This window comes from Gossypium hirsutum, chromosome A03, assembly GCF_007990345.1.
Source record: "Gossypium hirsutum isolate 1008001.06 chromosome A03, Gossypium_hirsutum_v2.1, whole genome shotgun sequence".
NCBI lineage: Eukaryota > Viridiplantae > Streptophyta > Magnoliopsida > Malvales > Malvaceae > Gossypium > Gossypium hirsutum.
The window spans coordinates 18,741,183-18,751,199 of NC_053426.1; the positions used below are offsets into that span (position 1 = coordinate 18,741,183).

The 10,017-nt window shown below is 36.7% G+C and overlaps 1 non-coding gene across 1 annotated transcript; it reads left to right on the plus strand.

The window, feature by feature from the left end:
- Positions 1-2,836: 2,836 nt before the first annotated feature.
- Positions 2,837-2,943, plus strand: LOC121225880 (small nucleolar RNA R71). The gene has a single exon (XR_005923788.1). It is a non-coding gene; the product is annotated as a small nucleolar RNA R71 (small nucleolar RNA).
- Positions 2,944-10,017: the final 7,074 nt, after the last annotated feature.

Genomic DNA, 10,017 nt, shown 5'->3' on the forward strand with positions numbered 1-10,017 from the left:
CCTAATCGAAATTAAAAGGCACATCTTTTTCTAGTAATTTAGTCAAAGGCTTAGCTATTTTAGAAAAGTCTTTAATGAATCTTCTATAAAACCTAACATGTCCTAAAAAGCTTCTAATAGCCTTAACTGAATTAAGAGGAGGTAGTTTCTCAATGGCTTCAATTTTAGATTTATCAACCTCAATCGCTTTACTAGAAATTTTATGTCCTAACACAATACCTTCTTGAACCATAAAGTGACATTTTTCCCAGTTAAGCACAAGATTTGTTTCCTCACATCTTATTAAGATTCGTTTTAAAATTTTAAGACAAAGATGGAAAGAATTACCAAAAACCAAGAAATCATCCATAAATACCTCCATGATGTCTTCTACGAGTTCGTTAAAGATGGCCATCATACAACGCTGAAAAGTAGCAAAAGCATTACATAATCCAAAAGGCAATCTACGATAAGCAAACGTACCGTATGAACATGTAAATGTCATCTTTTCTTGATCTTCAGGAGCTATTGGGATTTGAAAATAGCCAGAGAGTTCGTCTAAGAAGCAATAGTACATGTGCCCTGATAATCTTTCCAACATTTGGTTAATGAATGGAAGGGGAAAGTGATCTTTTCTCATGGCATCATTTAGTTTTCTATAATCAATGTAGACTCTCCAACCTGTGACTATTCTTTTTGGGATTAATTCATTCTTTTCATTGGCTACAACAGTCATGCCTCCCTTCTTAGGAACAACCTGCACTGGACTTACCCAAGAACTGTCAGAAATAGGATAAATAATTCCAACATCTAGGAGTTTAATTACCTCAGCTTTAACAACTCCCTTCATGTTGGGGTTTAGTCGTCTTTGGGCTTGCACACATGGCTTATATTCATCTTCCATTAAAATTTTGTGGGTTCAAAAAGAAGGGTTGATCCCATTAATGCTAGAGATTTTTCAAGATATGGCCCTTTTATGCTCTCTTAATACTTTGAGTAATTCCTCTTTCTTCTTGGGTTACAAGTTAGGTGCAATAATTACCGGTAATGTAGAACTATTTCCAAGGAATACATATTCCAAGTGATTCGGTAACTATTTAAGTTCCAGTTTGGGAGGTTCTTCAATAGAGGTTTTTTGCTTAAATTCATCTTTTACCTTAATACCCTCATATTCTGCTAGTTTTAGAGGGGTTCATTGGAATTTAGTTCGGTTCCTATCTCAGAATCATCATCCACCCCCTCTCCTTGGGCTAGACACAGTTTCATCGTGTTCTTGTCTACGATTTCCTAAAAAGAATCTTGAGTAGCATGATCAATAGAGTTAATAAAATAACATGAGTCATCCTGTTCCCTAGAAAATCTCATGGCATCATAAAATTTAAAAATAATCTCTTCGTCGCCTACTCTAAGTACCAATTTACCATCACCTACATCAATTACAGCCCTAGCAATGGCTAAAAATGGGTGACCTAATATTAAAGGCATTTCAACATCCTTATCCATGTTAAGCACGATGAAATCAATAGGGAATATAAATTTATCTAATTTTACAAGTACGTCCTCCATAATTCCCCTAGGATATTTAACAGATCTATCAGCTAATGGAATACTCATCCTAATGGGTTTAGGTTCCCCATGACCAAGTTGCTTAAACATCTTATATGGCATCAAATTAATGCTGGTGCCTAAATCAACTAGTGCTTTATTAACATTCAAACTACCAATTAAGCAGGGAATAGTAAAACTTCCTGGATCTTTCAGTTTGGTTGGTAGTTTATTTTGGAGTATGGTTGAGCATTCCTCATTAAGTTCCACTGTAGATAAGTCTTCAAGCTTCCTTTTGTTTGTTAGAAGCTCCTTTAAAAATTTTACATATGTAGGCATCTGCGATATAGCTTTAACAAAAGGTAAGTTAATAGGCAGTTGTTTAAAAAGTTTAAGAAATTTACCGAATTGTGCATCCATACGGTCTTTATTCAACTTTGATGGGTATGGGACTGGTGGTTTATATTCTTTTGGCATTAGATTTTCATTGTTTTCAGGTTCTACCTCTTTTCTATCAGCTTATTGTGGTGGCTTCTTTTCAGATTCAGCTAACACTTTCCCACTCCTTAGTGTAACTATTTTCACATGCTCTTTTGGATTGGGTTCGGTGTTACTAGGTAGACTTCCTAGTAGTCTTTCAGAAATTAGTTTGGCGAGCTATCCTATCTGAGTTTCGAGCCCTTGGATCGACGCTTGTTGATTCTTAAGTGCTATCTTGATATTCTGAAAATGAGTTTCTGACACCGAGATGAATTTTGTTAACTTCTCCTCAAGATTCGGCTTTTTCTCTTGTTAGTAAGATGGTTGTTGGAAGCCTGAAGGTGGTGGTGGTCTCTGATTCCCTTGGCCTCCCTATGAGAAATTTGGGTGGTTCCTCCATCCTGCGTTGTAAGTGTTACTATAGGGTTTATTTTGAGGTCAAAGATTATTACCCATATAATTTAATTGTTCGTTGTCCATGTTGTGGCCATAAGGTGGGTATTCTGAATTGCTCGTTTCTCCTCCACTTGTATTGCATTACATTACTGGGTGAACCTGTGAAGAACCAAGAAAATCATCAATTTTTCTATTCAAAAGTTCTACCTGATTAGAGAGCATGGTGATCGAATCGAGGTTGAAAACACTGGGTGCTTTCGTCAACTTTGTCCTCATGACTTGCCAATGATAGTTATTTAGTGACATCTCTTTAATGAATTCGTGAGCATTCTCAAGTGTCTTATTATTGATAGTCCCTCTAGCAGCTGCGTCAACCATCTGTCTAGTTGAAGGATTCAGGCCATTGTGAAAAGTTTGATCCTGTTGCCAGAGTGGTAACCCATTGTGAGGGCACCTTCTCAACAAATCCTTGTATCTCTCACATGCATCGTAGAGTGTTTCTAGATCCATCTGCACAAAAGAAGAGATATCATTCCTTACTTTATCCATTTTAGCCGGCGAAAAATATTTTAGTAAAAACTTTTCGGTCATTTGTTCCCAAGTAGTGATTGACCCTCTTAGTAACGAGTTCAACCACTATTTAGCCTTATTCCTTAATGAAAAGGGAAATAGCCGAAGACGAATGGCATCATCAGAGATGCCATTGATTTTAAATGTGTCACAGAGTTCCAGAAAATTCGTCAAGTGAGTGTTTGGATCCTTATCCTGCAAACAACAAACTGAACAAATTGCTGTATCATTTGAATTGTGTTAGGTTTCAGTTCAAAATTATTTGCAGTAATAGCAGTCCTAACTATACTTGACTAAGTTCCTATTAAATTCAGTTTAGCATAATCATACATAGTGCGTGGAGCATGATTCTGATTTATTGGATCAGCGGTGATCGCAAGAGGTAGCGGATTTTCCTGATTTTCAGCCATCTCCTCAGTTGTGGTTTGAATATCGTCCTCTTGCTCTTCCTCTGTGTATCTTAAGCTTTGCCTTATTTCTCTTCGGTTTCTGCGAGCTGTGCGATCGATCTCACTATCAAAAAGTAATGGTCCCAACGGGTTTCTTCTAGTCATACACTATAAAAAACCTGCTAGAAGCGAATAAAAGAGAAAATTAGAAAAGAAAATAAAAATTTAAATTGCAAATAAAGTAAAATGGCTAAAGTAATAAAAATTGAGTGTTCCTAATATCTTAGTTCCCCGACAATGGTGTCAAAAACTTGATACGTGATATTCGCGACAGGTTTTAAAAATTTATAATTAATCGTTCTTGAAACTAACTATTATCACAATGAAGGCAAGTGTACCTATCAAACAGTAGTATAGCTTTAGCAAGACCGGATTGTCGAACCCAAAGGAACCAAGAGTACTAGTAATTACTTTCTTTTTATTATCTAGCCTAAAAATTAAGGGATTTGTTTATCTAAACTAATTAACTAAACTAAGGTTGCACAGAGAGAAAATTAGGGAAAAGCTTTTGGGAAAACTCGATTGATTAAGACAATATCCAAGGAAAAATCCACCTAGACTTCACTTGTTATTTAACTCTGAATCAGATGATTTATTCATTTAACTTGATCCGTAGAAATCCCTAAGTTATATTATTATCTCTCTCGAGACTAATAACGTCTAACCTTAGGTTGATTAATTGAAATCTCTTTCTAATTAACACCCTAGTGTTGCATTAACTCGATCTATAGACTTCCTTATTAGGTTTCACCATAATTCTGCAAAATCTTGTCATCCTATCTCTAGGCCTACAATCAACTCCGCTTAATAACGACAAATTTACTCTTAGACAGGGACTTTTGCTCCTCTGAATAAGGGTGTTAACTGGAATCAATATCCTGGAATATTAAAACAAGAATTAAGAACACATAATTAAGAATAAGTCAAATATTTATCATACAGTTTAGATAATAATAACAAGATCCATATTAGGTTTCATTCCCCTTAGGTATTTAGGGGGTTTAGTTCATAATTATGAATGAAAACATCTCAAAAGAATAAAGATAACAAAACATAAACAAAACTAAAAACTCCTGAAGGAAATTGAAGGAGATCTTCAGTCTTGACGATGAATTCGGTATCTGAGATGGATCAATCGGCTTTCCTTGAGTAATTCCTTACCTCCTACTCTATGTGTCTGTTATAATTAACTCCTCAGGTGTTTAAATAGGCTTTAGAATGCCTAAAAGCCCTTAAAAGTAGCCTTTTCCGAATAGGACTAAACTTGGGCTTGACAAGGACACACCCGTGTGCGATTTCTTCAAGACCGTGCTCAAGGCTGTTAAATAGGCACGGGCATGTGGTCTACCCGTTTGAGGAGGTCCAAGCCATGTTAGAGCTTGTTAAACCTATACGGATGTGTGATCCAGGCCATGCTGATTTCCCACGTTGGCCCGTTTTCTCTATTTTTGGCCCGTTTCTCGCTCTTTTTGCCCTCCTATGCTCATTTAAGTATAAAACATGAAATTAAAGAATTAGGAGCATCAAATTCACCAAATCTAAGGAGAAATCATCCATAAATGTGCCAAGCATGGGATAAAAATATGTATAAATTACAGTTTATCAGTAGACCTCCTAGACATCTCGGAAGTGCAAATGGCAATCGAATTGTTCCCAAGGATACTACTGCAAAATCAGAAGCTCGAGCTCCAGCTGAACCTATGCTATACGTGCTAGGGAGGAGGCCTCAGTTCTTGATGTCATTATGGGTATATTTTCTATCTATAATACTCATGTTATTGCCTTGGTTGACCCAGGATCGACCCATTCATACATTTGCATGAAATTGGTGTCTAGCATGAATATGTCTGTGGAACCAACGGAATTTGTGGTAAAGGTTTCGAAGCATCTAGGCAAGTCTATATTAGTAGATAAGGTTTGTTAGAATTGTCCTTTGACTATTTAAGGTTATTATTTTCCAGCTAACCTTATGCTTTTTCCATTTGATGAGTTTGATGTAATTCTTGGCATGGATTGGTTGATCGTCCATGATGTGATTGTAAATTGCGGTAACAAGTATATAGAATTGAAATGCTCAGATGGTGAAATTCTCTTATTTAATTCAAATGAGTTGAATGCACCACCGGTTATGATTACCTCAATGATGGCTCAAAGGTATATGAGAAAAGGTATGAACCCTACCTTGATTTTGTACTAAATACTAAAGAATCGAAGTTGAAGATTGAGTCGGTACCAATAGTGCATGAATATTTAGATGTGTTCTTGAAAGTGTTGCCTGGTTTGCCTCTTGTTAGAGAAGTAGAGTTTGGTATTGAGCTAATTCCAGGAACAAAACCTATTTCTATTGCCTCGTATAGGATGGCACCAACCGAGTTGAAAGAGTTAAAAGCACAGTTGCAAGAACTGACGGATAAAGGTTTCGCAAGACCAAGCTTTTCACCTTGGGGTGCTCTCGTACTATTCGTGAAAAAGAAAGATGGTTCGATGAGGTTATGTATAGACTACCGACAACTCAACAAGGTAACTATTAAGAACAAGTATCCTTTGCCAAGGATTGATGACTTGTTCGATTAGTTGAGGGGAGCCACCATGTTTTCAAAGATAGATCTGAGATCTGGCTACTACCAGTTACGAGTTAAAGAGTCGAATGTGCCTAAGACCGCCTTCAAGACAAGGTATGGTCACTATGAGTTCCTTATCATGCCTTTTGGTCTAACAAATGCCCCATCTGTGTTTATGGATTTAATGAATCATGTTTTCCGACCATACTTGGACAAGTTTGTTTTGGTATTCATAGATGACATTTTGATTTATTCTCGAAATGAGTTCGAGCATGCCAAACATTTGAGGACTATTTTATAGACTTTACGAGACAAGCAACTATATGCTAAGTTTAGCAAAAGTGAGTTTTGGCTCCAAGAGGTCGGATTCCTCAGTCACATAGTGTTGGGTGATGGCATCCGAGTTGATTCGAATAAGATTTCTGCCATTGTTGAGTGGAAGCCGCTAAAGAACGTAACCGAGGTTAGAAGCTTTTTGGGCTTAGCTGGTTACTACCGATGCTTTGTAAAGGGATTCTCTATGATTGCAACTCCTTTTACAAGGTTTCTGAAAAGAGATGTTAAGTTTGAATGGTCAGAAAAGTGTTAACAGGTTTCGAGAAATTGAAGATGTTGTCGATCGAAGCTCCAGTTTTAGTGCAACTCGAGCCGGGAAAAAAATTTGTAGTCTATAGTGATGCATCCTTAAATGGATTGGGTTGCGTGCTTATGCAAGAAGGCAAAGTGATAGCTTATGCGTCAAGACAACCGAAGCCACACGAGAAAAATTATCCAACACACGACTTGGAGCTAGCTGCCATTATCTTTGCCTTAAAGATTTGGAGACACCATTTGTATTGTGAAACTTGCCATGTATTCACCGATCACAAGAATTTGAAGTATTTTATGACTCAAAAGGAATTGAATCTGAGACAATGAAAATGGTTAGAGTTGATTAAAGATTATGTGCTGATAATTGATTATCACCCAGGAAAGGCAAACATGGTCGCCAATGCTCTTAGTAGGAAGTCTTTGTTTGCATTGAAGGCTATGAACACACGATTGACATTGTCTGACGATGGTTCGATTTTGGTAGAGTTAAGAGCCAGGCCGACATTCTTACAAGAAATTTACGCAGCTCAGATCAATGATAGTGATTTACAGGCCAAGAGAGCACAATGTGAGACGGGTGTTGAGTCAGATTTTCATATTCATTCTAATGATTGTTTGATGTTTCGGGATAGGGTCTGTGTACCTAAAGACGATGAACTTATTCAAAAAATTTTGCAAGATGCATGATAGTCGTCTGTCTGTTCATCCGGGAAGTACCAAGGTGTAAAATGATTTAAGGAAAATGTACTAGTGGAATGGCATGAAAAGAGACATCTCTGAATTTGTGTCAAAATATTTGATATGTCAATAGGTCAAGGCTAAACACCAAGTACCTTCGGGTTTGTTACAGCCTGTTATGGTACCCGAATGGAAATGGGATAGGATTACCATGGACTTCATGATTGGATTACCGTTAACCCCAAAAAAGAAAGATGTTGTTTGGGTTGTGGTTGATAAGCTAACGAAGTCGGCTCACTTCATCCCGGTATGGACTGATTATTCTATTGATAAGCTAGCCGACTTGTACGTTTCTAAAATTATGAGATTACACGAGGTACCATTGTCGATTATTTCAGATAGGGACCCAAGATTCACTTTGAGATTTTATAAGAAACTACAAGAAGCCTTAGGTACAAAGTTGAGTTTTAGTACGGCATTCCATCGACAGACTGATGGTCAGTCTGATCAGATGATTCAGACTCTTGAGGACATGTTACGGTATTGCGTCCTCAAATTTCAAGGTAGTTGGGAAAAATACTTACCTTTGGTGGAATTTTCCTACAACAACAGTTTCCAAATGAGTTTAAAAATGACACCTTATGAGACATTATATGGCTGGAAGTGTCGAACTCCATTGTATTGGACAGAGCTTAAGGAAAGTCAAATTCATGGAGCTGATTTAGTCAAGGAAACTGAAGAAAAGGTTAAAGTGATACAGGACTGTTTGAAAGAGGCATCGGATAGACAAAATTCATATGCTGATTTGAAGAGAAAAGAGATTGAGTTTCAAGTCAGAGACAAAGTATTCTTGAAAGTGACTCTATGGAAAAAGGTCTTGAGATTTGGTCAAAAGGGCAAACTAAGTCTAAGGTTTATCGGACCATATGAGATTACTGAAAGAGTTAGACTGCTAGCCTACCGCTTAGCACAGCCATCTGAATTGGAAAAGATTCATGATGTATTCGATGTGTCCATGTTACGTAGATATAGATCGGACCCCTCACATGTGATTTCACCTACTGAAGTTGAGATTAAACTAGATATGAATTATGGTGAAGAACCGGTTAAGATTTTGGCTCGAGAAGTCAAACAGTCGAGGAAAAAGAATACAGCCTTGGTGAAAGTTTTATGGCATAGACATGGAGTGGAAGAAGCCATATAGGAACTGAATAAGTCATGAGAATTCAATATTCAAACCTGTTTCCTGGTAAGACTTTTGAGGACAAAAGTCCCTAAGGAGGAGAAATGTAACATCCCAAAATTGGGCTTAGTCGAAATAGTAGTTTCGAGACCAAAAATCTGACATTAAATTTTTTTTATGATTATTATGAGGTCTAGGATACGAAAATAAGCATATGTTAAAGTTTCATGAAGAAATTTTAAGTATAAGGTGTCCAATTGGAAATTAAGGACCAAATTGAATAAATTTCAAAACTTAAGTTCTAGAAGCAATTAGTATGAAATTGCTATGGATTATAAATTAGGAGGCCTTAAATAGCAATTTTTCCAATTTTTAAGTTTTTGGACAATGGGCATGCATGGAAAATTTTAAAAGGTTAGTAAGAAAGGGCATTTTGGTCATTTGGTAATAAACTAAATAAAAAGGGAAAAGGAAGGCAAATATCAGCCATTTTTTTCTTCTCCATGCTTTCAAAAATTGAAGGGTCTCCATAGCTAGGGTTTTCAACATTTTCAAGCTTAATAGTAAGTGCTCCCTAGCCCCGTTTTTAACGTTCTTCGTATTTTTAAGATCCTCATAACATGCTCTCTCTATTTCTACCCATATTTCAAGCTATGGTTCATGTTTAGAAATTTACCCATGCATGAGATGCTTGTGTTTTGATGATTTATGGAGGAATGTGAGAGTTTAGAGGATGGTAAACAACTTTTACTAAGTAGTTTTCATGGAAATGGCTTAAAGGACCATTTTCTTAAAGTTGTAAAAATGGGTAGAAAATGTGAAAGGAAAATGTGGGTTGCTATAAGCATGAAAAATATTTGTCTAGGCTTGGGTAATCTAGAAATTTCATGCATTTTATTATACGAGCCTTAGGACTAAATTGTAAATAGTGTGAGAGGTTAGGGGCAAAATGGTCATTTTTCTTGGAGGCAAAATTTAGGCCTAAAATGAATAGTGTGATGTATTAATAATTTATTTTTACTAATATACACCCCGAGGAACCAATTTTGGAGGTCGACCGTGGAAAACGAAAGGTGTCGGAATAACCAAAATATGAATCTGAAACAATTACCAGGTAAGTTCGTGTAACTCAAGTTCGTGTAACTCGAAGTAGACTCTTAATATACTTGAAAATGTATATTCATGTATGCATTATAATATTGAAAATTTGTTGTGAAACAAGGTATGATAAATATTGTGTTGATAAATGTCCCAGTTGAATAAAAAGGATATTTGATGGATTCTCGAAATGAATTGACGGTAAAAAAGATCTAGCCCAGACGGGTGTTCCTTTAGTGATCGAGCCTCCTGAAGAATAAGTGTGCTGAAATGGATTTAGCCTAGATGGGTAATCCGATTAGGGTCTGAATTTAGCCTGGACTGGTAATTCAGATTCGAGCTCATTAGAGTACATGTCATTGTAAGGGATTTAGCCTAGACAGGTAACCCGACATTACTCTATGAGTTTACACTAAGGGGGATTTAGCCTAGACTGGTAATCCCCCCGTAAGAGTGAGGTTCATGGGAGTGCGTATTTAAAATGATC